At 42.2% G+C, this 25551-nt stretch overlaps 1 protein-coding gene across 11 annotated transcripts in view; it reads right to left on the minus strand.

Annotated features, from left to right (window-relative positions):
- The window catches only part of Plcb4 (phospholipase C beta 4), a 367915-nt gene extending 347961 nt beyond the window's left edge, over nt 1–19954 (minus strand). For 8 of the 11 annotated variants that reach the window (XM_051183311.1, XM_051183307.1, XM_051183309.1 and 5 more), the window contains exon 1: nt 19800–19954. The gene's annotated coding sequence lies outside the window, so the exon portion shown is untranslated. Of the gene's footprint in view, nt 1–19549; nt 19715–19799 lie in introns of those variants that run through there. The other 3 variants (XM_051183304.1, XM_051183301.1, XM_051183303.1) reach the window with 3 other exon arrangements.
- Nucleotides 19955–25551: the final 5597 nt, after the last annotated feature.

The raw sequence follows: 25551 nt of genomic DNA on the forward strand, positions 1-25551 counted from the left end.
ATGAGTGTTTCTCAAGGTTTAAAACTCCCAGAACATCTCACTGCTAAAAACCTAACCTCTAAATTCTTTCCAAGAGAAGCAGAACAGAAACTGTTTTGGTGTTTCAGATTTTCACCAGAACTCTTGATACTCCAGACAATGAGAGGTATTCTTTTGCATATTCACAGGCTTTGTACCACGTGGCCAGATAAGACAGAAGCCATTCACACTTAGGAGTCTACAAAGCAACAAAGAACTCTTCTAACATAATCTAATTGTTCCCATTCCTGCCTTTTCTACCAGCCCCACCCAGTACCCAAAACCATCCTCATAAATGGGGCTATCTACAGTGAGGAAAGCTGATATCCCATTCATTGGCTGGATGGATGTATGCATGACTACTCACGGAAACTCATGAACTGATCTATATAAGGTCCATGTGAGGGTGGAGCGCCCATCCCTGGTTGGTGCTGCCTGTGATTAAAATACAGAACAACAGAGCCCTGGGAAAAGTGGAGAAGGAATGTGCTCAAGATCTGATAGTAGGACTGTGTGTTTCCCCATGGGTCAAGTCTGTGAGATAGTCATTTTCACTGATTCTGTTAAGTACCCCATCCAAGTAAGCTTCCTAAACAATGGTACAAGACCACTAGAGGAGAGGTGCTAAATTCTTAAGTGATTATCCAAATAGGGCACACTTTAACCAAAGTCATAATCCAATAACCTTGCAAGAAACTCCAAAGGATGGATCAGTATGTATGAGAAAAAACAGCCATACAGCCAACAGCTCTGCTAAGTGCTGCCTGCAGCCTAGGCCTGAACCTGATAAAGACTGACTTTCTTCCTTGTGGCTAATGACCGAGCCTGGGGTCAGATGGAAGAACCGATATTTGGAAAAGATACAACAAACTGGATGAGAGAATGGACACTTTGATTAACATCTCTGAACATTTTTTCCTAGTATTTGAAATTAGGTTGCTCCAAATACATTATGATGACTCAAAATTATGGGGTGTGCCAAACATCATCCAAAGGAGAGGATGGAGAAAAAAAATCAAGCTATTTTCCATTTGTTTTGTAATGTGATCCAGTTAACAAACCAGTTACACTGAAGACCTGACCAACAGATTTGTTTCCATAAAGTAAAGTCACAAAGAAACCTGAGACGATATTGAGGAAGTTCAATACATCCTGCAACCATTCACGCCACAGCCTGACTTTCCATGGAAAGAAACTGAACACTTCACCCAAACAGTCAAGCTTGCCAGAAGTCCAATTATTCAATCAATCAATCAATCAATCAATCAATCAATCAATCAATTAATCTCTACAAAGAGATTCATGCACCCTTTGGGTAAGGAATACACCAATGGTTTGAAAAAGATGAGGCAAAATGGACTTGAACAGAGAGAGCTGGGGAAGACAGAGAGCAGTCCTTCCTGGTAATAAAAATAGAGACCCGAAAGAAAGGTCTGCAAACCTAAGCTTATCTTACCCCTTCACAAGGAGGAGAGTAGTGGCCTGCTTTAGAAGAGTCAGACAGGGCATCGCCAGCTACCAGTGAATTCTCCCTACTCCCTTCTTAGAGCTTTTTCTCATATTCTGAGAACCTCCACATTGAGCTTTTTCATTAGGAACACAATAATCAACTTGATCAAAATCATTGGTTGGTTTGTTAGGCAACAGCAGCCTTGGAGGAAAAGGCTCTGGGGAATGGAGGGCACACAAGGAAGAGGCCATGAGGGGGTCTGACTCCAGCTCAAACTCTGTAACAGGCTTCCTCAACAAAGTATTTCAATGAAACTTTCCTTATCCACTGGATGAGGAGATTGTCAAGTACCTCACAAGACAGACAAGAAAATCAACAAGGAAGGAATCAGTATTGCCCAAGGTCATTTGGCCTGTCAAGGACAATTCTGGGTAGGCAGGAAACATACTCTTACCCAGTTTGCTAAGCCTCCCCCAGAATACTGCCTGAAGTTCCAAGCTTTTACAAGACACTTGGAAAATGTCAGTTTCCCTCACAAACACCCATGCTGTACCTTAGAGTAATCTCAAAGAGCTATTTTCTATGCAAGATCTTGCACTATAAAATGTATCCTCCTCTACCTACACAAGTGAGTTTCAGAAGATCACATTTTAATCAGGCTTTGCCTATTCACAAGAGCAAAGTGAACAACGAAGAGAAGGGAAGAATCTCACTGATGACTTAATTCCCATCACCTCTTATGTTCCAAACTGAGTCGTGCAATGGGCACATTTTCAAACATCCCTCAAATTAAAAAGTTCAACTGTTAAGATTTTTTTTCAAAATTAAAAATAGCAATTCCACTGTCCTAAGCTACAATAACCGAAGAGTCATGTTGTCCATGGAACTGTAACACCAACTTACAGAATGGAGAAAGCTACTTCAGAAAACGAACTATTTCCAGTTGGTAAATCTGTGACACTTAAGGTAATTACTAGCCAAAATGTTGAAGTCTTGGCAGCTTTCTGCATTATTTTATTGTGTAGGTGAAGATGTTATAGGAATAGACATTTACAATCCCAGTGGGATTTTTATCTTTTCAGATCAGCAGCCGTGCTAAATGTCAAAGTCACAGTCAAGGTCAACCTACTTTCCACAGAGGAAAGGAAGTGTCCAAGGTGGACGATGCCCATTTATGCTGCCTCCCATAACCAAATGAAATTTAAGACTAAGACAAAACTTGATAATTAATGTTAAAAAATGCATTGCTTAGATACCAATTATAGAAACAGCAGAATGCATAAAAATCCAAAATAGGATATAAAAAAAAACTGAACTAAGGAGGGATGTAGAGAAGCAGAATGTGGCCTTTCTCCTCACCTTATGTATTAACTTTAAGGCATGGATAAGAGCCTACTGTGTGCTAGCTGTTATATGATTCAGGCTTAACAACTAGAGTGTCACCGTGACAGGAGTCTTACACCACACAGCTTACCCTTATTCGAATGAATTAAAATGCTAAGGACTGCTCAAGTGAGTCCTTGGAATGTTATACATATACTGAAAGAAACTATATATGTCCTATCTAACCTCATCCTGTGAGGTAGCTAAATCAGGCTCTGAGTAGAGTGCTTAAAATAAAGTACATCCTCTCTATACAAACTAATTTTCTATTATTTAGCAGTACAATATACTTTAAAGCTTACTCAAATAGTAATGTTTCACAAAATACCCATGTATGTATTGCTTTGTATTTTAAACATAATACTTTCTTTATAGTCAATCTTCATTTTTAAGAATATACTGAATATAAATCACTTAGCAGGTGTGTTCCCTATTTTATAACCTCCATGACACAAATATTTCATTTCAATATCAGTAATTTATACAGAGGTAATTAAGTAAAACACCACACTCATACTGACTCTATTTTGTCAAATGTATTCCCCCAATAAGCACAAAATCACAGAAACTGGTATACTGTACCAAGTGAAAGTCTTAGGACTTAGTAGAATCTAAAAAAAAAATTAAGATATTCCCTAGACTATCATTAATTAAAAAAAAAAAAACTTTTATAAAACTACCCTAGAACTTAAGCTAACAGCAGAGAAATTCCACAAGTACATGTCATCTATAAAATTATAAACCAGGCAATAATTTCAGTTAGTAATTATATAAAATGATTTAAGACCATTTAAAATGGTATCTTTCAATTCTGTCATTTCTCGAAGAAGTTTGTGACCTTCACACAGGTACAAAAGAAAGACAAGGACTTACCTAAGCTCCACCCACCAACCCTTAGGATAGCTTCTAAAAGCACTATCAGGCAAGCCTGAGGCAAGAAGCTCATACTCAGAGGCCAAAATTAGTATTCTGAGATAAAAGGTCATGCATATTTGTATTTATTAGGCTAATTCCATCATTCTAATTCTAAATTGCTAAGCACTTTGATTTACATACCTTACTCAACAAGTAAATATAAAGCAATTGCTTTGTGTCAAATATTGTGCAATATCAAGTAGGAAAGAGAAATAGTCAACCTCAACCTGAGGGAGTTCCTGGCATGGGTGTGTGTGTGTGTGTGTGTGTGTGTGTGTGTGTGTGTGTTTGTGCTGAGGTGAGGCAATGAATACATGTAAACACTAAACAAACACCGAACTGTACAAAATCAAAGGTGCCCAGGAGATAACACCTAAAAAAATGCAGAAGTATAACTAATAACTCATTTCTGTTACTGTGTTCTATAATCTGTATTTATGCATGTATGTTATACATATTTTTGCATTGCTCTCTCAATAGGACCCTATTATATGATGCTGCTGTGAGTGCTATAACAAAATGCCTCAGACTAAGTGCCTTAAACAGCAGAAATGTTATTTTCACAAAGTTCTGGAGGTTTGAAGACCAGAATCAAGGTCCAGGCTGTCTTGTTTTCTCCTGATGCTTCTCTCCTTGGCTAAGACTGCTACCTTCTCGCCTGTGTCCTCGTGTGACCTTTCCTCTGTACACACACAGGCACAGATACAGCAGTGTGCACTCAGGTCAACCTTATTTTGAAGCCTATCTGTACTGTAGATCAATCACAAGACCTTGAATAAATGTTTTAATCACTCAGTGTTCTTAGTATCAAATGATGATTATGCCTACCCTGCAGGATTGTGGAGTGAATGAGGTTGCATTCCTAAAGCCCAAGGCACACAGCACAGACCTAAAGCACACTGGGTTCTGGGCTGGGTCTCAAAGTAATCTGGGAAATTTCATTATAAAATACTGCAATATTACAACTCTAAGTGATAACTCCCAAATATTATGACTTTGCAAAGCAATGACTCTAAAATATCACAGGATTAATATATTTCTCCAGTGTGGTTTCTTGTAGATCTCAATTCATACCTGCTGTCACTTGAATGCTAGAGTGTGGGGGAGAGGGGGTTGGATGTCTGTGTGTCTGCCTGTCTGTGTGTCTGTATGTGCATGGATGTGTGTGTCTATCTGTGTACGTGTGTGGGTGTGAGGGTATCTGTGTGTGTGTATGTGTCTGTGCATGTGTGTGTGTTTATGTATGTGTGTCTTCCACTCTGAGGGTCTCAGACCTGTGGGAAGGTGGGGGGAATGTAGGCGGCAGTAATTCCTAAGCACTGGGTTCCTGGTATTTCATCCTTTGTGCAGTATAAAGGTAAAGGCTGCTCTCACTTCTACTGGGAAATGGTGATTTTCTCTGAAAATATTATAGACAAAATAGTTTGTTGAGATGGGAAATATGCCTTCCAAATAACTGATGTTGTCACTTCTCCCACAAAGCTGGGAGCACCTTGGTTTGGTCCAAAATAGATCATCTCCAGAAGGTTCGACACGTAGCTGCTGCTATCCGTTAGGAACAGCAGACTTCCCATTTTTCAATCTTTGTGAGAACCCTGTGAATTTGCCCTGTTTATAGAATCCAAACTTAGAAAACAAGAGTTAGCCTGTAACTGAACAGTCCAGAAGAGCACAGTTATGCTGCATTACAATCACGATGGGCATTAACACCCAAGTCACCTGTGTGCTCCCAATTCTTCCTTTTCCCTGGCAAGCTGGAGAAATCCCTTGCACAGTACTTATGGCAGATGGAGAGGAGCTTTAGCCAGTTATTCTGATTCCTTCAAAGGGAACAGAAATTGGATAGAATGAGGGCAGGCTCTGCAAAGACCTCACAGATCCAAAAGGCTCTAAATAAAAGGAAATTTCTGTGCATTCCCAACTGCTGTTGTAAAGTATCTTCTAAACAGCTGCAATAACTAAACCAAAATCCTCCTGAATATTGTCACCACTGAAATCTGAATAAGGATCTATTTAGTAATTAACATTCTAGGCAGCATTTTCTCTATACAGAGCTACATGAGATTTACTAAATCAAAAAGATGTGAATGGGACAGAGAAGAGAGGGAGGGAGGAAGGGAGCAGGGAGGGAGGCAGGGAAGAAGGGAGGAAGAGAGGGAGGGAGGGAGGCAAGGAGGGAGGGAGGGAGAGAGGGAGAGAGGGAGGGAGGGAAGCTCTTAACCACTATGACCCAACATGTGGGGAGGGTGGAGTTACTGTTCAAAAGCCTTTCAGACTAATTCAAACCATTGTAAACTACACAGTCCCCAACTCTGGAGCACAAAAGAAACTTTCAAAGATAATATTCAGTGGAATATTCCCCTTCAATTAAGTGTATTTCCATTTGGCAGTGATATGTTCACAGGTCATTTTGAAAATAAAATACAATGCAAAAAGCAAGTACAAAGCATTCTAGACCACCCTGAGCCTGACTAAATAAAATAATCTCTTTAAAGAAACCACCCCTCTCTTGATGTCCCTGCAGATTTGAAATGGGGAAATTTCACTAACGTGGTGCTATCAGGAAATACACTATATAGAACAAGCACAATAGGTTAAAACTGAGCTCATAATACAGAAAGGACAACACAAGTGTGTGTCCGCCAGGAGTAGATGATAAGCTGTCTCCTGGGAAACATCACTGGGCGTGGTTTGCTATTATAACATTAGAGAAATAATGAACACAGAATTTTCAGATTACTGATCACCTTTCCAAGATGGTTATTCTGCCATCTGTCAGCACCCAGTAATTCCTCTATAATAAGTAAATAGAGAGCTTCGTGTTATTAACTGTGGTATTCCTTTGGCTTGCTTGTTCACTGCTTTCCTAACTCACTCCATGGGCAGAATTCGCAATGATTTAATACTCATTCATTTAAGAGACACTTATTTAGTCCCTAATATGCACCATTTTTGTTTTGCTTTTTTTTTTTTTATGTACAGGAGTCATGCTGTAGCTAAAACATGGGGAGTTGACATGGAGACAGAGGTGCAGCACCTACCTGCACTGGGGTTGAATTCAAAGCTGGTTTTGAGGGATAATGACTCCCATCCAGTGTCTATGAAGATCTGGATAGATTCATCCAAGAGGACGGCATGCAGCTCACAGTCAGCAAATGCACAGCATCCACGGCATTTAGGTTCTTGGAATTTAATAAAGCTTAATACACGTTATACAAATAAAGGAGTTAAAATTTCACTGCAGGGTTCAGACCAAAGATGGCTTAAATTTAAAAAAATAAGGGAAACAGAAATTAAATCTAAAAATACTAGGGAGTTCTGGGAGGCTTTTATAAATAATGTACAAGACACCGTGCAGTGCTGATGCACACTTTTAATCCCAGCACTTGGGACGTGAAGACAAGTGGATCCCTGTAAGTTCAAGGCCAGCCTAGTCTACAGAGTGAGTTCCATTACAGCCAGGGCAACACAAGGCCCCCTGTGCCCCCCACCAACTCCCATCCCATCCCCTTTTTTCTCCCCAGGAAGGGTGAGGCCTTCCATGGGGAGTCTTCAAAGTCTGTCATATCACTTGGAACAGGGCGCAGGTCCTCCCTAATGTGTCTAGGCTGAGAAAGTATCCCTCTATGTGGAATGGGCTCCCAAAGTCCATTCATATACTAGAGATAAATACTGATCCACTGCCAGAGGCCCCATAGATTACCCAGTCCTCCCAACTAACACCACATTCAGGGAATCTGAGTCACTCTTATGCTGGTTTCCCAGCTATCAGACTGGAGTCCATGAGCTCCCCCTTGTTCAGGTCAGCAGTTTCTATGGGGAGAAACCCTGTCTTGAAAAACAAAAAAAATAAAATGATGCTACAAGACTTGTTTTGTGCATATTTCTTTAGCTGATGTAGATAATGAAGTCAGAGGCAAAGATATAAAGTTATGAAGTAGCTGTTCGTGTGTCTCTCTTCCTGTAAACAGTAAACCCCAAAAAACAACAAAAAACCAGCATCACTGTTAAGAATACCTGAGGCTCACTTCAGAGCCAATAGAATGCATAGCTGATGGATGAGGGATAGAGGATAGATTGCGCAATGAGAACAACCAGGGCTTGAAATGATTGGGATATTATGGCTATGATTTGAATTTGAAATGTCTGCCACAGGCACATATAATTGAACCCTTGGTCCCCAGTTGGTGCTGCTATTTTTGGAGGCTGCAGCACTTTTATGAGGTGGTACCTAGCTAGAGGAAGTTGATCACTGAGGAAGAGGTCTCATGCATTACAGTCAAAGGCTCTCTCTGCTTCCTGATCAGCATGGATGGATGTAAATTAGCAACCTCACACTCCTGCAGAGCCTATATCTGCCAGCTCTGCCATCATGCCTTCCTGGCCAGAAGGGACTGTACCTTTTCAAACCGTGAGCCAAAACAAACTTTCTGTTCTTTAAACTGTTTCTTGTCATGCATTTTGTCATAGCAAGAAGAAAGCCATCATGATGGGAGATGTCATTCTGTAAATATGATTCTCTTATTGGTTAGTGAATAAAGCACTGTTGGCAAATAGGAAGGCAAGATAGGCGGGACTAGGAGACAAGAAAGATTCTGGGAGATGTAATAGAAAGGAATCAAGATGTAGGCCATGAGGGAAATAAGAGGTCTGGATTCTCTCTCTCTCTCTCTCTCTCTCTCTCTCTCTCTCTCTCTCTCTCTCTCTCTCTCTCTCTGGTAAGACAACATGGAAACACTTAAATTGATAGAAATGAGTTAATAGTTAAGACAGAGCTAACCAATAAGCTCTAGCCACTGACCAACAGCTATATAACTAATAGAGTCTCTGTATGTTATTTTGGGGCTGACCTAACTCTGGGACAAGGCTAGCAGGAAACTGTTCATAACACCACTATGGTGGTGTTATGAAAATTGGGCAGCAGCACCAAGAAAAGAGAAAAGTGGACAAAGACCTATTAATGGGAGAGTAGGATCTCTAGATGATCAACTTGGTACACAAAGATTTAGAAACTGAAATAAATCACACATTTGGAATGTATTTGAGTGTTTTTGTTTGGGGCATTCTGATCTACCAGCACCCATAGGGCATCAAGTTCAAGATCTCTATTAGACAAAGGATGCTTTTAAAGCTCATACAAAAATTTACAGCTACATGGGATTTTCAATAAACAGTAAGTTGACAGACCGGTAAAAGTAAAAGAAAAAAAGAAAATCTCCTACAGAACGAGCAATATAGAAATCTCCAGAGAACACCAGACTAAGTGCTGAGTGTGAAAAGCTACTCATGAGGCACTGCCCCAAGACATAAGAATTTTGTGTGTGTGGTACAAGTAAGACCTTTGAAGCAAGGACTTCCAAATCTATGGCAGTAACTACAAAAATGAATCAACGGAACAAAATCTGTTTGCTCTGAAGTGAAGACCTTAGTCACCAACTCAGGGACCACAGGACAGCTACTATCAAGGATCCCTGGATGTCAGGAAAGAGGCATTCCTTCCAGCCGCCCTATTTTATGATTCTAATCAAGTTTCATTGCTTGCTCACAAAGAACAAATGCACAAACCAAACACAGAAGACTTCACCTTTACAAACAACAGGATGAGAAATACAAGAAAGCAGATGAAGCTGATGTCTGTTGTCTTGTTGCTCTGCTGAACAAACAAGAAAATGGAGCTTGCTCATGTCTGCCTTGTGATGTTAATGATTTCGTTAAAATGACTTCTTTGAGGGAAGATCACCCACTGCTAATAACTTGATTCCCTCCTACTCTCTTCCCCAGGTACCTGACATTTTAGATAAAATATTTTCACAAAATATTAAAAGCAAAGAAATGACATCCCAAGTATCCAATTTGATGGTGACAGACATTATGAATCCCTGTTACCTCTAACCCTAGTCTATCTGATAAGCAGATGAAACTTACCATTCTATGGTTTTACCTAACACAGTCTATTCCAAATGACACTTAAAAACTGTAAACAAATGCTATTCCAAGGATGTCTACAAGTCCAACCGATAGCAGCCAATCGCAAATTTCAATTTAATAGTTGCAGCTGAAGTTTTACTTTCTTTTTCATAACAGACTCCAGGTTTTCAGCCCTGACCTGACATTTAGCCTATGTGCCTTCTACTCTACCAGCAGGAATAGCTGAGCTCTACCTTCACCTCTCCAAACCATGTACCACCTCTTTCCACCCTGCCCACCATTGTCCTGTGGCTTTATCTGGGTTCATCTCTCTCGATAACAGAGGTAGGTACACTCACATTCCTGCTTTTCCTGCTGTAATATAGCAGGGCCACTATTTCCCCTACAAAGGCCACAATACCTGATGAATAGTCCTTCTTGCTCCTTCCCTCCAAAGAGTCACTCCCCAGTCTTCCTTACTAGGCTGCCCTTTACCACTCACCTTCATTGTGTTCCTATACCTGCCCACATTCTCTCTAAAAGGTCCCTTTTTAGAGCCCTCCCGAAAGGACTTGGTTTAGTCCGGTCCTGAGACACAGGTTTACAGAGTGAGTTTTCACAGACATTGTCAAAGGAAATTGTCTGTAAACTGTGAAATACTATAAGGTTTCTGTGCGCAAACCTAGCACAGACTTACGGTTTCAATGCCAAGGAAACCCTACCAAATCGTGCCACATTTCTACAATTCACAGAGTGCTGAAAAAAATAAACATGCAGACGGCATACAATCAGGATCTGAATTTGTCACTGCCAAGCTAACCAGAAGCTTGTTTTAAAATAGGTATCTGGAGGAACAGACGAAACATTCAGACCTTCTCTAGAAAACAGCCAAGATTCCATCTTCCTGCCACCCACTCCCATCAGGATATCTTGACCCCCAACACTGAGGCTTTAATGTAATTCCAGCTCCTGTGGGCATGACCTCAAATTCTGAAAAGCAACTACTGAGTGGATTTATATTGTTGTTAATAATTACAATTATCAAAACTGTCACTTCTGAAAGAGTTCAATATCAGTGACCTACATTTACTGGGTTTTCCCAGTAAGTCTTGAGATGAATATACAACATAGTCTCTAAGGTACAGAGTCTCCTATGTACCTTCATTCATTTCTCAAACATAGGAAAATTAACTTCAGATGCCCACTAAAGAAAATCAGTAAGAAGTTATTGCCATTGATCCCTCCAAATTTCTTAGGAGACACCGTAGGAACTCCTGTTTTTCTTGGTTTTGTTGCAGGCTTGTTTACATTTTGTTGGTTTGGTTTGGGTTGGGTTTGGGGAGCTGATGTATTGAGAATGAACCACGCTTATGTAACCCACACTGACTTCAAACTCAAGATCCTCCTGCCTCAGCCTCCTGGGTTTTAAAATTACAGATAAGTACTAAAATCCCTAGCTGACAGGATTCTTTGATAACTCTAGACAGATGCTGTTCAGTGTCCACAGAAGTCTGTGCTTCCAGAATTCCACAGATACTCAAGTCCCTTAGATAAAACAGTGTGGCATTTGTTTACATATCCTTCTTTAGACATATCCTCCTTTAGAACTCATTACTTATGATACCTCATATAATATAAATAGTTACAAAAGTATTGTTCAGAGAATAACCATCAAAAAAACAAAAACAAAAACAAAACAACAAAAAAAAAAAAAAAAAAAAAAAAAAACTAGGACTGTGGCTGGAGCTCAGTCACAGAGGGCCTGCCTGGAATAAGTATGTACATGTTCAGGACAGATACTTTTTCCCCCTAACAATTTTGACCTTTGACCTGCAATTATTTGAATACAGGGACACAGAACCTATAACATGGGGGAGGGAAACAGACTACATTAGCAAATCTAAGTTTACGAAAAAGCCCAGAGAGGCATAAAACTGAACTCTAATTGAATTAGCAAAGCTGTGTAGCAATGTGACAGACTATGTTTCAGTTTGAAAATCTATTCATATACCTAACCTGAGGTTCTAGGAGAAAGAAATTCCACTGGGGAACTTTTTAAAAGTCAGTTTGACAGTGTTTTCTCTGAATTTTAAAAGTGCATATGCCTTTTGGGCCAAATAATTCTATTTCTAGGAATTTGGTAATAAGGAATTTTTCACACAGATTCATGAAGACCAGTGAGAAGAAATGTACTTTCACCATACAGTGGTGAGAAAATGGTTAAAGCATGGCATATGAGCACTACAAGATTATGCCATACCAGACTGCATGTTACAAAGATGAGCTAACAGTATACAGACAACAAAATTAGCATGATATATAGTTATGAAGACAAAACAAGTCACAGAAATATTGCTGTGGCATGATCCAGTTTATATAATAAGAAAAAGCATTGGTATGTACAGTATGATCCAACTTATATAACAAGAAAACCACAGCTATGTATTTGAGTATGTAAATGAATGGACTGAAGGAAGGTAGAGATACTTGAAGCTGTTGCCAATGGTTATATCTAGGGAGGGTGTAGGTGGGAAAGAGTACTTTACATATTGCTTCTGTGTTTCTGCATTGTCATTTCAACTGGAACAGAATAGTTCATCACTTACATCGTTTTAGAATCCAGTAAAAACAAAAACTTTAGTTCCAGAGAGGGCTTTAGTGATCTACTCACTAACAGAACATCAGTAGACAAAGGAGAACCCCATCTCAAGGAACTACACTTTTATTTGATCTCCCACTGAAGAGTGGGAAGGAAAAATTAGGACAGGCAAACCTTGAAACACTCACCTGCAGAAACAGATCTAAATTCTCTATGCTCAGGATAAATATAGCAACTGTAGATACAGGGAGGGCATCCCATGACTGACAGAACTCAAACCAGCGACAGAGGCAAGAGAACCTCTATGACCCATAATAAGGGAAGTTACTCATCTCTCTATGATAAATTGATCACATTTCATAGCTTTGGCAAGAACTGAGTTAGAAAACAACGTCCCTGCCCCACCTCTTTCAACTCTGCATACTTGCCAATACCTTAGAAAATGGAAAGAGAGAAAAAAGCCAGAAATTCAGGATCTGAACTCCATGCTCAAAGTAAAGGACTATACTCCAAATTTAAACCCTCCATCTTTAAAAGCAATTAAAATGAATGGCATCTTCTAGCGCATGGTGCATCGGAGAATTTCCACTTGACAAAAGGATCAACACAGGCACACAGGAGCTCGTGGTCCAAATTCCTGCCACAAGTGTGTTTGGGATTGGGTAGTTGCGTACGCAACTGGAAGCCAGAAGTCAAAGATCATTCCTCCTTTGCAACAACCTTGAGGTTTTGTTTGTTTGTTTGTTTTGTTTTTGTTTTTGTTTTTTTGTTTTTTTAAAGACAGGGTCTCTCAGTGGCCTAGGGATCACTGATTGGGCTGGGCTAACTGTCCAGCAAGCCCCAGGATCTGTCTGTCTCCACCTCCCCATCTTCTAGGATTCTCTATGGTAACAAGCAGCTTTGTTATATGATTCTCAAGTCTTCGTATTTATGTGGCAACCATTTTACTAACTGAGCAATCTCCGCAGCCCAACTTCCAAGCACTTTTTAGTTTATTTACTTTAGTTTATTACATCTGTTTTATGTGTATGAGTACTCTGTCTGCATGCATGCCTGTTCCCCTCGAAGGAATAGGCATCAGATCCCCTGAATTACAGATGGTTGTAAATCACCATGTGGGTGCTGGGAATCAAACCTGGGACCTCTGGAAGAGCCGCTAGTGTTTTTAACCATCTCTCCAAACCCACCTAAGCACTTTTAAAAGGAAAGAATTCACATCTCCAGTAGTCTGTGCTCCCTTTCAAATGTGCATGCAGAAGCAGACCCTTCTGACAGCTGCTCTCTAGAAAGGGACACACAAGAGCCACACCTAAGGTCCCCACACCTGTTCAGCAGCATCTGCGTGTGCTGTTTACCTGGTGCTTTAAACTAGAGGCTACCACAACCCGAAACCATACAACTGCCAGGTGAAAACTGGCCCTTCAGTTCTGATTTTACATTTTTAGCAACAGTCCCAGCCCCTCATTCCTCTTCCATTAGCATCTATTAACCTCCCTCTCCCTGACTTCCAGCCTATGCAACTGCAGAAACAAAAGCCTCTAGAACCCATGAGCAACTTGCTATTCTGATTCCATCTTTTTCACAGCAGTTGCCAGAAGAATATCTGTAGCATCCCAGCCCAGTCACTTAAAATAACTGCCACATTATTTTATGGTTTTAAAAAAAATCCTTTCGAGTGCCCTATACCAACTACAGGTAATACAGAATCATGGTTTAAAAGTTGGAGGGAGTTCTGGGCTAACACGCAGCTTGCCTATAATTCCAGCCTTTGAGAGCCAAAAGCAGGAGGATTTGTAGTTCAAAGCAGCATGTGCCACATAGCTAGACCTAAAAACAAAACAAAAAATGGTTTAGGTGTCAATCTACCTGGACCTTAATCTCAACTTTAAGCCCTATCACATGATTAACCTCCCAAACACAAGTTCTCCCCAAATGTAAACCTGAGGCTCTTACTACTCCATAATCCAAAAAAAAAAAAAAAAAAAAAAGTGTCTGGAATGAGTAAATGAAGTGGCACATTTCAGTTCTCAACAAATATTCTGTTTTCGGGGTTTTTGTTTGCTTTTTCACCGTTACTGTTGTTAATACTATGCTGAGATGAAAAGTTGAATGTTCCCACTAATTCCCATGGGAAAAGAGGAGCCATGATGTGCCCCCAAACATCAGAGGTCCCCAAATTCTTCCCATCGCTGTTTCTGTCCTTGAAAGGCTAAATGGCTTAATATGGTCTATTTTAAAGCTTTGCTGAGAGTCAAGAGACCCTAGGGATAGCATCTGGCTCCTGCATTACAGTTCAAAACCCTATAGTCACAGAATCTTAAGGCTATTAGAAGTGAGTAATGTTGGATTTCTCTATCCAAATGTAGTCACAGGGTGAGGTGAGTTCATAGGAAGCTCTGGCACCAGGAGGTGACCTGTGGGGGCCACTGGAACTTTCCCTTTCTGCAAGATGGAAGTACAAGCATGCCTTACAAGTTTGAAATTAGCTTCCTCTGGGTGGGCTTTAAAGAATAAGCCAATTGTCATCTGCCCCATGAAGGAAAGTAAGAACTGTGGACAGTGATCTCAAGAGCATTAGTGTGAAAAGGGGCAGAATGGCTGTCACAGCAACAGGAATGCTATCCCCAGGACCAATCATCATGCTGTACCAACCTTAGCCTGGGGTTGGGGGGGGCAATTTTTAACACCAGAGGAATCAAGCAAGGCTGAGTGGGTACTCAAGGCCACATGGCTAACATGGGACATTGCCAGGACTGAAGCTATGTATGACTAATCCCAGCACTGTAAGATTTCAAATGGGCCACTTTATGCTGAAGGTAATCCCAGAACACAATTCCGCACCTATCCATCCACCCATCAACTCTGAGAGGGATCATATCTCAGGCCAATGTTTTTTACCTTGTGGGGATTATGCACCATTTGTGCAGCCCAATGAATCCTCTAGACTCTTCTAAGCATATTTCAAATGTGTAAAATTAAATAGTAGTAAGCACCATAGACACTAATCATACTTATCAAATAATAAGTTTTAAAGTGAATTCACATGGGGCTGGAGAGATGGCTCCGAAGCTAAGAGTACTTGCTATTCTTCCAGAGGAACAAGGTTAGGTTCCTGGCACCCACATGGCCAGCTAACAACACTCTAACTACAGCTCAAGAGGATAGCATGCCCTCTTTTGGCCTCCTAGGACACTGCACACACATGGTACCAAGACACACATGTAGGCAGAACACCCATGTACATAAAATAAAAAAAGTAAATGAATCTAAAAATAACAAATAAAACAAAATGAATTCACACAAAATATACTTCTTTTCAACCCATTGAATGCCAAAGGTTGGCAATGAATGGCTCCAGTGCGGGCTGTAATGGTCACTGGAAAATAAGTCAAAATTAAAAACCTGCCAGCTGCATTCACAGAAGGTAAATCTGAGTTACTCTGTTTTTCCTGACTCTAAGGAAACGGCTACTTTAGTTCATCCGTACTAAGGAACTAAATAACATCCTTTAATTGTTTAGGAGGAAAAGAATGCTATACAAGGGTGGTGTATACTGAAGTAACAGTAATGATTTGCCTGTCCCTCTCAGTAGTGAAGGGTAGAGTTCCCCAGAGGCTTAAGTAAGAGCCATGAAGAAGACTGCCAGTCAAGGAGAGGGGACGCACTCTGTCGTCACATGGCGTATAAGAGCCTCACTGCAGGTTTTGTAAGGAGTAGCAGTGAGAGGGGTCTTCAGAAGACCCCTCTTCTCACCTGTGTCCTATCCACCTATTTTGTCTCTATAAAGGAAAGCAAAGAAAAGGCACCATTCAAACTGGGAAATTTTTTTTAAAAAAGCTGACTACTCATTCTCCCAAACAAAATTATCTCCTCTCTAAGATTTGAAAGGGAGGGAATCAGTACCACCCTCCAGGAATTCTGGTTATACCTTCCACAGGACAACAGTATCCAAAGGGAGGAAAACGCAACCAGGCTCTAAGAAAGTGAGGTTCGAGATCCTGTGTGTGAAAAAGGTTTTGCAAATAAAGATCGCTCAGGGTTGACTTTTTGAAAGCAGGCTTAAATACAAAAGGACAGTGAAGGATTGTCACTCATCCGATCACTACTGTATCCCTATACCACAGGCAAAGTAAACCCATTCTTATATTTGGGGGGTGGGGGTAAAAAGCTGGAAAACAATATTACAGCTGCTGTGCTTTCAAGAGGAGGCTTTATCAAAGGAAAAGCTATTAAACAGAAGAACAAATACAAAGGAATAGAAGCAAGGTTATTCTATGCCCTGAGTATGACAGGGGAAAAGGAAGCGGACGTGGACAGCACTGAGAGTTAGACAGTATCCTTACAAACAAGGCTAACATTCAAACATGAGCTGCAAAACCAGTGCCTGTCCTTACTTCTCAAGAGGTGGGTAGGTCTCTTCCAGAGACACATTCACTTACAAAGCAAAAAGTAAAAGTAACTATATTTACAAACTTCAGTGTGGACATGAACTATCAATAGTGGCCATTAAACATCCTCATGGATCCTTGACCTCATTTTAAGTATCCAAGGCACAGCTTCTTACTTTTATAGAACTCACCGTGATAGCGTTTTCAAGGCCTGGGTCAACCTTGCTAATAAACACGCTGTTTTATTCCGACTCTGGAAGTGGTAACAAATGACATTATCTAAGTCCTAATCGGCCTCATAACTTTGACCGTTCAAGTAATATTTATATTTACCCCAAAATATTTGAGTTCGCTATTAGGACATATGTTGAAAGTGTGAAAATTACAAAAAGTAACTGCTCTGGTCCAAAAATATTTAATTTATTTGCAACTTAAGATTTTAAAATTACAAAAAAGTTCAATGTAGCAGCTAATTATTAACTTATGAAAATCCACCAAAAATTATTCATTAATTCTGACATTTGGGTTTGCCAGTTGTATCTGAAAAACCAGGGATGACAACCAGACACTGTCCCCAGAAGCTAGTACTCCAGCCTGTCACAACTTAGCATGCCACTATAACGGGTTCACAAATATCACAGCTGTATATAAACCCAATTTCACATGAAGAATAGTAGATAAGCATGAATGCAAGGCAGGCATTTAAGTCACTCAATTACCAGTAAATCAAATCTTAAAAGGGGTTAGCAGTAGCCTAAGAAAATACCATGTTCACTAGGATTGCTAAATATGCTCCATGTTGCCCAAATCAGCAGTATACATTGATCTAAAGACAGCTGGATACATTCTTGGAAAGAAAGCAAACAAACATATTAGCACCAATGCTAAAGGGTCTCTGTTGGGGATGGAATGAAATATTTCCAGGGTGATACAAATCTTTAAAATCCACCTCTTCAAACACTCTTTTGAAACCTTTAAGGGTTTTTTTCTTTTTAATTCCAGTATTTCCCTATGACATATGACAACAAGCACACAGCCTGGATTCTAGGGCATGTAAGTTTAACTTCATCCACATTTTAAAGCACACAGATAGAAAGCTTGCAAAAGAATATTTCAGTAGGAAGCCCTTTTGTGTGGGTGTGCATTTGTAAAATAAAAGTAGAATTATTCCAACAGATGTAAATGTGTTCTCTGTGATCAAATGGAGTCTTTGAAATTCTGTTTTGACAGTTACTTGCAAAACAGCATTTCCACAGCGATTAATTCAGAGCTTGGTAGTGATATCATCAAAGCTAAATCAAAACTAAGTTCTGATGGCTGAGTAATAAAAGTTGGAGGGAAGCACAATCAGGGACCTAACACACGGCACCTTGCAGTGTTGCATGTTCAGACCAGAAACATGCTCAGAAAATGCTATTCCATTTTAAATGCAATTTTTTCTTACAGTTGTTCCCCCAAGACACCAGTCATTTTATTAAATGTCTACAGTTTAAAAAGATATGATAGATCAATACACCATTTGAAAAATATGCAAGACTGCTGTGTGGAAAAAAAAATGCTAGATTACATAACTCAGACAGCCAGGGATTACAGCACATGGTCCTGGTGAGCTGAATTTCTGGTCCTCGGTATGGGTCTGTAACTTAGGGTTATCAAAGTTTGAAAGGCTCAAGACATTAGGGTCTCAGGTCAAACACATCTCTTTAAAACCATCAGTCCTGAAAACACTAAAAATAATTAAGTTAAAATTTTGAGCGCGCGCGCACACACACACACACACACACACACACACACACACACACCATCTTCCTTACACACACACACACACACACACACACACACACACACACACACACACACACACCATCTTCCTTTCCTGAAGAGTAATTCCTCACTTTCTGGGTTCACGGGAGTATGCGCAGGTAAAGTCACCGGTTGCTCTTCCTGCTCATCTTTACTTTATGATCTGATTTCTCTTTAAAGGGGAAATTCAATTCTTTTTGAAAGTATTATACACCTGCCTGTGTTTGGACATTATTGCCAACCAAACCACTTAGCACGTATCTCTACAAATGGAAAGCTTAAATGTATGGACCACCACGTATCCCACTGACACTTTAAAAAATGGCGACCGTCCACAAATGTTTTGCCCCAAATTAAATCTCAAGCAACGTGCTTTAGAAAAATAGGAAGAATCACTATAGGCAGTTTTTTTTTAAGTCATATCTCAAATGCATGCCTATTTGTGGAAATATTATGGACGCTTGCCTTTCTAGAAAAAAATACTGGTTTTATGACTTGTTCATTTGGAGAATTCTATGTGTTCACACTTCGATTCAGTAGTTTACAAAGTCTAAACTCGGAAATATTGTACAATATAGACAGGATCTAACTGACTAAGAAAAAACTTTAAACTTCTGAAAATACAGCAACCTTCATTTACATGCTGTTAGGAGGCCCAAATAGTGCCCTGAAGGAGCGCTTAGCCTGTCAGTGTCAAGTGGAAACGCTCTATCATTTGTAAGCTGTCCCCAGAAGACGCTGAAGATGCACACGCACACACATTTACATGCGTTGCACCGTGCCAACTATTTCCAACCAAAATAATCATATACACGTCGAGCCGAGCTATTTCTAGCACAGAAGCGGGTGAACGTCCGGGTAGGCAGAGGAAACCCAGTAGCAGATGATTGCCGGGGAGGCGGGTGGCGACGGGGTCCCCTGCCTCCCGCGCAGGGCGCCTCGCACCCCGCACCTGCACCGGGTCCCCGGCAGGGCATCCGGGGGCGCGCGCGCGCGTCCGGGACGCACCCGCGGGCAGCCCAGTAGCCCGGCGGGCCGGGAGCGGCGGGAGCATCCCCGGGCGGGACCCGAAGCGCCTTCTCCTACCTGTCACTTCGATGCGAGTCGCTGCCGGGGATGCGGCCGCCGCCGCCTCCGGGAGCCCCGCTGTGTGTGTGCGCGCGCGTGTGTGAGTGTGTGTGAGCGCGCGTGTGAGAGCTTGTTTGCGGCGCGGCTCCTTAGCCGCTCGCGCGCCGCCACCCCCTCCCCGCCGCCGCCGCCGCCGAGCCCCTCAGGCGCCGCCCCGCCCTCCGCCGCCTCCGCCCCCCACCGGCCTGCGCCTCCCCGCCGCGCTCACCTCGGCCGCCCGCTGCCCGGGGCGCCGCCCGCCGCTCCCGCCGAGCCGGGCCCCGTGCGGCCCCGGGCCCGCCGCCCCTGCTCCCGGTCGCGACGCTGCCTCTGGAGCCCAAGCCGTCGCCTCGCAGCCCCAACCTGCCCAGGCTACGGAGCATGCCCAGTGCGGCGCCCGGCGGGGCTGGGGGTGGACCGGGGCCGCGCGGGCCGGCTGTGGGGGGTGAGGGGGGGTGGCTGTCCCGGGGTCGCCTCTGCTTTCCCGGTGCAGGGTCCGGGCGCGCTCCCGCGGTGGCTGAGCTGAGCCCGCAGCGGGACACCACGCGCTGATGGCCACGGACCCGGCGGGTGCCCTGCCCGGGAGGAGGGGGCGCGGGCCAGCCAGAACCGGGAGCGGGAACTGCGTTTTCGTCTATGTTGCATTGAACAAACACGGAGAGCATGTATGTACACTGCAGCAGGCACTGCGAGATAGGCATTTTATTCTTTGAGCCCGAAAAACAATTTGCCGTAGGAAGTACTACATACAACAGGCTTACACTGAGCCAGAGAAAAAGTGATTTCCAAAGTCTTCCCCCAAGTGATCCTGAGACGTGCACTCCACTCCACCCCCAGATTTCGGTTCCAGGGATGCTGGGGGCCACTCCGGCCAGCTCTCCCTGACCCTGCAACAGACACCCGGATGCCCCAAGTCCTGCTCAGGCGGCCTGGCGGTGTGCATCCAGAGTCACCCTTTGTGAAGACCCTACTCTGGAGTCGCTCCGGAACTCCCTGAGGGCTTCCTCCTACCGAGGCCACTCTGCTTCCTCCCCCCTCCTGCTTGGCGGCGGCCACCAAAACCCGGAGACGTGGCACCTGCGCACTGGGGACTGGGGCCCTTGCTCGCGGCTGAACTGGGCATGCTCAGCTGCTTAAGCTGGTCTGGCGGGTCAAGAGAAAAGGGCTTGGCATGAAGGGTAGCTTAAGAAATGAGGAGGAGGGAATAGGGTGTTAGGGCAAGGGGCAGACCAGGCACTATGGGCACAGCCGTTAAAAATGCAAAACGCTCGTTCCTCTGATTAGTTCTAACAATTTCCCGCAGGAATAGACATGGAATAATCATCAAAAGTTAACCAAGTAGTGTGATGGCACAGGCCATCACTATGGGTTTGACAGCAAACTAAACTATAGGGTGGGTTCAAGGCCAACCTGAACCTTGTCTCAAAAAAAGAAAAAACAGTTTACCACCTTAAGGGAGATGGGATGAGATCCACTGACCACCCCTCAGCTAAACACAAAGCTTCAGTTTTAAGTGAGTCTTGAAAAAGGGTTCTCAGCATTGGGCCAGCCTGCTTTGACAGAACTCAGAAACATTCGAGAACCTAGATCAGCTTTTCCTGCAAGGTCAAAAAGACAGAAAAGACCCCAGAGAAAGCTGACACTTTGCTGGTCAGGGGCCTTCAAGATGCATTGGTTTGGGTCCATGCCAGTGTGGTAAGGCAGTGCTTGGGGTACAGTGCACACAACATAAAAATTGCCTGGCAGCTTGTTAAAGTGGCGATTTTCATTAGGCAAGACGAATAAAATCTGATGTGCATTTCTAACAACTTGTTCTGTTATTGGTGGTCTTAGGCTGAGACTGGGAAGTAAGAGGTTAGGGTAGTATTTTAGGCCTATTCTCCTTATGTGTGAGAAAACTATGGCTCAGAAAATGTAAGCAATTTGCCCCAGGTTGTGCAGCCACTAAATAGTGTAGCTAAACTCAAACCCAGTCCCTCAAGGCACGTTTGTATGTCCTATATTCCTCAGTACCATTCGCAGAAAGGTGAGCTAGAAACTATCATTTATGTGATTGACAGCCCTTAAGAGTAGAGCTTAGTACATGAAGCACTCAAATATAGTCTTTAGTCTTTGATGTTTAACAAAACCGCCAACACATAGTAGCTTAAAACAATTAGAGCTCACCTTTCTCTGGATGGGATCCTAAGACTGGAATCAGCTCAGCAGTTCTGCCCTGCAACCACACACGTGTGAGAAGGCAGGATGCTTCTACATGGCTTTCATACAGCAAGCCACAAACCTCCAACAGTAAAGAAAGCTAGTCTCAATTCAAGACAGTACTTCATACCATTCACTGACCAAAGAAACTCACATACTCATATCCAGATACAAAGACTGGAAATAAGCTGCATTTTTTGAGAGGAGCATATGAGAAGAGGGATGGACATCTCAAAGAGGTCCACCACATATGCAAACTTCTGTAAAACAAGCCTCTGCCCTAGCGTTCATTCCAAGTTTTAGAAACTGAGCATTTCATTTTACATATATGTAAAAAAAAAAAAATCAGAGATGTCTTGTTACATCAGGTACTTACGCTAATATTGAGCTGCCACTCTATGCAGTGCTATACAAATAGTTTAGTTTTCAAAATCCTAAATACAATAAGATTTCATTGGGGAACCTTTTCCTTCCTCTTAATAGCTTCTTAGACACTTTTTTGAAGACTTTCATGGACCAGACACACTTACTACTCTTTGCCTAAGACGCTAAGGTAAACTTAATACAAAGCCATGTCCTTGATGAAGTTAGATACTATCATAGAAGTCAGCCAAAGCTAAAATGCTAAGAACCATGGGTAAAGGAAATGGAAAAAAGACTTCCGGAAGCAGGCAGGGAAGACTGTTAATTTGAACAGGGGACAGAGATGGCCTCTCTGAAGATTTAATGTTTGAGTAGGGCCTAAATGGAAAGAGAAACATGTCCAGCAGATGGGAACAACAGGAATCCATGATGAGAATGCGTTTGGCCTATTCTAGGGTAGCCACCCAAGACATAAAGTCAGCAGAACTGAGGACTCCGAGGCAGTGGGGAGCCAATCCACTAAGAACACAGAAAGGACTTTGGGCATAAAGCTTGTATGTTCCCTGTGAGCCCATTGGAGGATGTCAAGTAAGGTTATGGCAAGATTGATTGATGGTTTTAGAAATGTCAGTAGGAGAGGAAAGATTCCTGGGAGGGGCTAGAAGGAGGAAAATGAGGTGGGGAGAGGTGTAATTCTATTTTAATGAAAAGTATATTTTTAAGAGAAAAAAAATAAAGGATAGGATTGTAGGAGGAAGAGCACACAGAGGAAGCTTGTGGTGAGCAACTAGCCATACTAGCACAATTCTGGTACCTTGCTCAGCATCATAACTCAGACCAGGTAATCCTCCACTTACATTCAAGCTTCTCCCTCTCCCCAATATGTGCCCAGAGACATTCCTTAATTCTTTAAAAAAAAAAAAAAGAAGAAGAAGAAGAAGAAGTTGGCACAGGATTTGACTCTTAAATACGTTCCTGTTTACTTCCATCTGTCCCTTGCCCATCTGGACCCACTTCTATTCTGGAGAATTGTGGGAAGGACGGGAGAAGAAAAGGAGTAAATGGCTCTACTTTTGACCTATGGCCATTTGAAAACCCCTCTTGGTTTACAGTGAAAAGAGACCTTTGTCACTCTCTGGGGCAGGTCCAACTGCTAGCTCTCTGCTGCACAGATAATAGGGAGGCCCCTGAAGCACGTTTTTCTAACTCCATCCCTGGAATCTGTATTCTTTTTTTGTTTGTTTGTTTGTTTGGTTGGTTGGTTGTTTGGTTGGTTGGTTGGTTGATTTGGTTTTGTTTATTTGAGACAGGGTTTCTCTGTGTAGCCCTAGCTGTCCTGGAACTCAAACTCCCAGAGATCCACCTGCCTCTGCCCTCCTCGGTGATGGAATTAAAGGTGTGCACCACCACCATTCAACTGGAATCTGCATTCTTTTTCTCAGTTCCATGGCATCCCAATGCTGGGACTCACATGTTAGGTAGGTCACTCTATTGACTGTGGCTTCTGAAAAAATTTTGTCACAATATCTACTGGAAACACAGAATGTAGAAAAGTGTCTCTCCAAGGCAGGCTCCCAGGTTGGCAAGAAGAAAGACACGTTAGTAACACAAAAGGATGCCTGCACCCAATTGTGAAGGCTCTCGCTAGACTATGGGTCCCTGAACACCTCTCAGCTAGAGTCTAATCCAAATTCCTCCCCAGAAGTATTGGTGTTTGCAAATAAATATTAGACAAAAAGAAAAGTGGAAGTATCAATCACAGTGCAAACAGCCGCTCACTTGAGTTTTTGTTTTTATTTTTAATTTTTATTTTTCAAGACAGGATTTCTCTGTAGCTTTGGAGCCTGTCCTGGATATTGCTATGTAGACGAGGCTCTGCCTCTGGCTCCTGAGTGATGGGATTGAAGGTGTGTGCCACCACTGCCCAGCTCTCACTTGAGTTTTTATAAAGTCTTGTGGTTCTTGTGGAATGTGAAAGAGGAAGAACAATGCTAAGGAACTTCAGGTTAACACTCTGGACTGGAGCAAAATACCACCCTGCATCTTCTTTAGAGAAAGGGTAAAGGGCACTACGTCTCTTTTTCCCAGTTTAAAGTGACCCATTAATCAAGCTTTCTACTTGCCCCTTCACATGCTGTCCTTTGGAAATGAAGAGGTCACCACTGGTCCATTTCTCCAGTTTGCCTTAATTAGAAACATGCATCTTTGAAAAGTGGGCAGCTAACAGATAGGCCTGACATGAAGTGTCTTGGCCCCAGGGTCTCCCACTCTAACCTTGTATCTTGGTTCTGTGCTGGGGAACTAAAACACCTTGGAGGCACTGAGGACAGAAGAAAATGATTATAAAGAAAATGGTTCAAGGGTTGGATTTGTGTACCGTGTAGTAGTCATTGCTTTAAAAATAAACCCTAACTTTCTGTTATATTGGTTGTTCAAGTTTAAATAGAGATTTCTAAGAAAAGCTAAGTGGAAATGACAGCTTAATACTATTCCAAATGATTTACTTAAGACTGGAGTTTTCCATGTGAGCTGAGCTTAGGACATGGTGATGCTGTTGGAGTCTTAAACAAATTGTGAAGGTGATAATGATGATGGATGATGATGGTGATGATGATGGTAATGATGATGATGTTTGCTACTCAGGAAGTATAACATATGCAGGAAGACATGAGAATCTTAAATGGGAGTCAAGAAATTTTCACTTATATAATAATCATCCCATATGACCATCATCACTCCTGGATCAAGATCAGAGCATAATCTGCCTTCCAGAAGTTCTCTAGATTTCGTTTCAGTCACCATGTCTGTGTGCACACATACTATCCCCACCACAACATTACAGGCCACCCCATCCCAATACCAGGGAGCTGCCTCTGCTGCTCTCTGAATCCCACGTAAAGAGAATCATCAAGAAGGTTGCTGGTGTTTTTCATTCATCAGTATGTCTGTGAGATTCATCCCTTCTGTAGCTTCTGTCTTCAGTTTCCTCCTGTTAGCATTCTAGCGTTATTGTGTGAATATAATAAAATTAATTAATCCAAAGAATTGCGGAGTTTTTTTAAAACACTGCCCAAACCTGGAAGTGGTGATGCTTGCCTCTAATCCCAGCACTTGAGAGGCAGTGGCAGGCAGATCTTTGTGAATTTAAAGCCAGCCTAGTCTACAGAGCAAGTTCCAGGACAGCCAGGGATACACAGAGAAACTCTGTCTTCAAGAAGCTAGTCACCAAAATAACAAATAATCCAATTAAAAAGTACGGAACAGAACTAAATAGAGAATTCTCAATGGAGGAATCCAAAATGGCTGAAAGACACTTAAGAAAGTGCTCACCATCCTTAGCCATCAGGGAAATGCTAATCAAAACAACTCTGAGATACCATTTTACTCCTGTTACAATGGCTAAAATCAATAACACCAAT

The sequence above is a fragment of the Phodopus roborovskii genome, unplaced genomic scaffold, assembly GCF_943737965.1.
Source record: "Phodopus roborovskii unplaced genomic scaffold, PHOROB, whole genome shotgun sequence".
In the NCBI taxonomy this organism is placed as follows: domain Eukaryota; kingdom Metazoa; phylum Chordata; class Mammalia; order Rodentia; family Cricetidae; genus Phodopus; species Phodopus roborovskii.